The sequence below is a fragment of the Trachypithecus francoisi genome, unplaced genomic scaffold (genome assembly GCF_009764315.1).
Source record: "Trachypithecus francoisi isolate TF-2019V2 unplaced genomic scaffold, Tfra_2.0 Lachesis_group20, whole genome shotgun sequence".
NCBI classification, from domain to species: Eukaryota; Metazoa; Chordata; class Mammalia; order Primates; family Cercopithecidae; genus Trachypithecus; species Trachypithecus francoisi.
The window spans coordinates 46,201,586-46,205,706 of record NW_022681466.1 but is presented as its reverse complement, the minus strand read 5'-3'; the positions used below and the strand labels follow the sequence as shown (position 1 = coordinate 46,205,706).

General features: G+C 36.2%; 1 pseudogene; it reads right to left on the bottom strand.

Annotated features, from left to right (window-relative positions):
• Positions 1-368, bottom strand: LOC117067502 (annotated as a pseudogene).
• Between the last annotated feature and the right edge of the window lie 3,753 nt (positions 369-4,121).

Genomic DNA, 4,121 nt, shown 5'->3' with positions numbered 1-4,121 from the left:
CTGGGATTGCAGGCGTAAGCCACCGCGCCCTGCCCAAGTAGTAGATATTAACAACTTCCAACATGATCTCTAGGAATAATCCACAGTTCTAAACCTTGTTTTAGAAAAACATTTCCAGCAGTCTGTGCAAGATTTATTCCTATTCCATCATTGGTAATAACTGCACTTATTGCAGCATGAACTTTAAATTCTTCTGCTGCAAACTTTAAGACTACTATGAAAGGTGTACTTTCAGGAACACAGAGTACTTTGTATGGCATCAGACATCGGGTCAGATGTCAGCATGATCTTAAAGGAAACCTTCGACATGGAGGTGCCGGGATGAATCTAGAACACACGCCAACTCTGCGGGGTAGCATGACTTCCTCCACTGTGCTGAAAATTATTCTTAAAATAATTAATTTTTTAAAGGAATAAAGCTATGTATTGTGGTGCTTATAATAGAAATATTTTATTTTTAGAAATAGAGGAAATGGGTGTGTATTGTAAAACTCTTACGTAATTCACAAAGTCATATACTATGACTAAACTGTGGTAAGTTGAAGGTGCATATTGTAAGCCCTAGAGCTACCACTGAAGAAATAGGAACAAAAACATACAGATAATAAACCAAAAAAGGACTTTTCCTTATGACTCCTATATTCTTCCTGTTTTTATAAAAATATTATTTTTCCTACCGGTTTTTGCTTTATAAACATGCAATGGACTTTTTCCCCATAAGTTATTGTGGTACAGGTGGTATTTGGTTACATGAGTAAGTTCTTTAGCAGTGATTTGTGAGATTTTGGTGCACATACCATCCAAGCAGTATACACTGCACCATATTTGTTGTCTTTTAATCCCTTGTCCCCTTCCCACACTTCCCCCAGAGTCCCCAAAGTCCACCGCATTATTATTATGCCTTTGCTCCTCATTGTTTAGCTTCCACGTATCAGTGAGATTATATGATGTTTGGTTTTCCACTCCTGAGTTACTTCACTTGGAATAAGTCTCCAATCTCATCCAGGTCACTGCAAATGCTGTTAATTCATTCCTTTTATGGCTGTGTAGTATTTCATCATGTGTGTGTATATATATAATGTGTGATATATGATATATATATTCCATCGTATATACACATATCACATATATTCCATCATATATACACATCACATATTATATGTGATATATATGAATATTCATATATATGATTATTCCACATATATTATTCCACATATATAATTCCACATAATATATATGGAATATATATCATATATCATATATATATCCATATATATGTGGAATAATATATGTGGAATAATCATATATATACATATCACATATTATAAATATATATACACACACGATGGAATACTACTGTTATATGTATATCTATATATATCACAGTTCCTTTATCTACTCTTTGATTGATGGGCATTTGGGTTGGTTTCATGATTTTGCAATTGTGAATTTTGCTGCTATAAACATGCGTGTGCAAGTATCTTTTTCGAATAATTGACTTCTCCTCTGGATAGACACCCAGGAGTGAGATTGCTGGATCCAATGGTAGTTCTACTTTTAGTTCTTTAGGAAGACTCCACACTGTTTTCCATAGTGGCTGTACTAGTTTACATTCCCGCCAGCAGTGTAGAAGTGTTTCCTGTTCACCACATCCACACCAATGTCTAAAGAGTTTTTTGACTCTTTTATTATGGCCATTCTTGCAGGAGTAAGGTGGTATTGCACTGTGGTTTTGATTTGCATTTCCCTGATCATTAGTGATGTTGAGTATTTTTTCATATGTTCATTCACCATTTGTATATCTTTCCTTGAGAATTGTCTATTCATGTCCTTAGCCCACTTTCTGATGGAGTTTTTTTTTTTTTCTTACTGATTTATTTGTGTTCATTGTAGACTCCGGATATTAGCCTTTTGTCAGATTTATAGATTGTGAAGATTTTTTCCCGCTCTGTGGGTTGTCTGTTTACTCTGCTGACTGTTCCTTCTGCTGTGCTAAAGCTCTTTAGTTTAATTAGGTCCCAGCTATTTATCTTTGTTTTTATTGCTTTTGCTTTTAGAGTTCTTGATCATGAAATCCTTGGCTAAGCCAGTGTCTGGAAGGGTTGTTCCAATGTTAACTTCTAGAATTTTTATAGTTTCATGTCTTAAGTTCTTAATCCATCTTGAGTTGATTTTCGTATAAGGTGAGATCTGAGGATCCAGTTTCGTTCTCCTACATGGGGCTAGCCAATTATCCCAGCACCATTTGTTGAAAAGGGTGTCCTTTCCCCACTTTATGTTTTTGTTGGCTTTGTCAAAGATCAGTTGGCTGTAAGTATTTGGATTTATTTCTGGGTTCTCTATTCTGTTCCATTGGTCTATGTGCCTATTTTTATACTAGTACCCTGCTGTTTTGGTGACTATAGCCTTATAGCATAGTTTGAAATCAGGTAGTGTGATGCCTCCAGATTTGTTCTTTTTGTTTAGTCTTACTTTGGCTATGCAGGCTCTTTTTTTGGTTCCATATGAATTTTAGAATTGTTTTGTTCTAATTCCGTGAATAATGATGGTGGTGTTTTGATGGGAATTGCATTGAATTTGTAGATTGCTTTTGTTAATATGGTCATTTTTACAATATTGATTCTACCCATCGATGAGCATGTGATGTGTTTCCATTTGTTTGTGTTGTCTATGATTTCTTTCAGCAGTATTTTATAGTTTTCCTTATGGAGGTCTTTCGTCTCCTTGGTTAAGTATATTCGTAAGTATTTTGTTTGTTTGTTTATTTATTTATTTATTTTTGCAACTATTGTAAAAGGGGTTGAGTTCTTGATTTGATTCTCCGCTTAGTCGCTGTTGGTATATAGAAGTGCCACTGATTTGTGTACATTAATCTTGTATCCGGAAACTTTGCTGAATTCTCTTATTAGTTCTAGGAGCTTTCTGGAAGAGTCCTTAGGGTTTTCAAAGTAAATGATTATATCGTCAGCAGTGACAGTTTGACTTCTTCTTTACCGATTTGGATGTCCTTTATTTCCTTCTCTTGTCTGATTGCTCTGGCCAGGACTTCCAGTACTATATTGAAGAGGAGTAGTGAGAGTGGGCCTCCTTGTCTTGTTCCAGTTCTCAGAGGGAATGCTCTCAACTTTTCCCCATTCAGTATTATGTTGGCTGTGGGTTTGTTATACACGACTTTTATTACATCAAGGTTCATCCCTTGTATGCCGATTTTGCTGATATTTTTTATTGTAAAATGACACTGGATTGTGTAGAATGCTTTTTCTGCATCTAATGAGATGATCATGTGATTTTTGTTTTTAATTATGTTTATGTAGTGTATCACATTTATTGACCTGCGTATGTTAAACCATCCCTGCATCCCTGGTATGAAACCCACTTGACCATGGTGGATTATCTTTTTGATATGTTGTTGGATTTGGTTAGCTAGTACTTTGTTAAGGATTTTAGCATCTATGGTCATTAAGGATATTGGTCTGTAGCTTTCTTTTTTGTTATGTCATTTCCTGGTTTTGGTATTAGGGTGATCCTGGCTTCATAGAATGAATTAGGGAGGGTTCCTTCTTTCTCTATCTTGTGGAATCGTGTCAAAAGGATTAGTACCAATTCTTTTTTGAATGTCTGGTAGAATTCTGCTGTGACTCCATCTGGTCCTGGACTTTTTTATTGTTGGTAATTTGTAAATTACCATTTCAATTTTGCTACTTGTTACTGGTCAGCTCAGGGTATCAAATTCTTCCTGATTTAGGAGACTTGTATTTTTCCAGGAATTTATCCATCTCTTCCAGGTTTTCTAGTTTATGTGTGTAAAGGTGTTCATAGTAAGGGAGGAGACCACCCCTCATATTGTCTTATGCCCAATTTCTGCCTCCAAAGAAAGATGAAGTAAAAACTAAAAGGCAGAAATGAAATCCACAAGCAGACAACCCGGCGCCACACCCTGGGCCTGGCAGTTAAAGATCGACCCCTGACCTAATCGGTTATGTTATCTATAGATTACAGGCATTGTATAGAAAAGTAATGTGAAAATCCCTGTCCTGTTCTGTTCCACTGTAATTACTGGTGCATGCAGCCCGCAGTCACTTACCCTGTGCTTGCTCAATCGATCACGACCCTCTCACGCA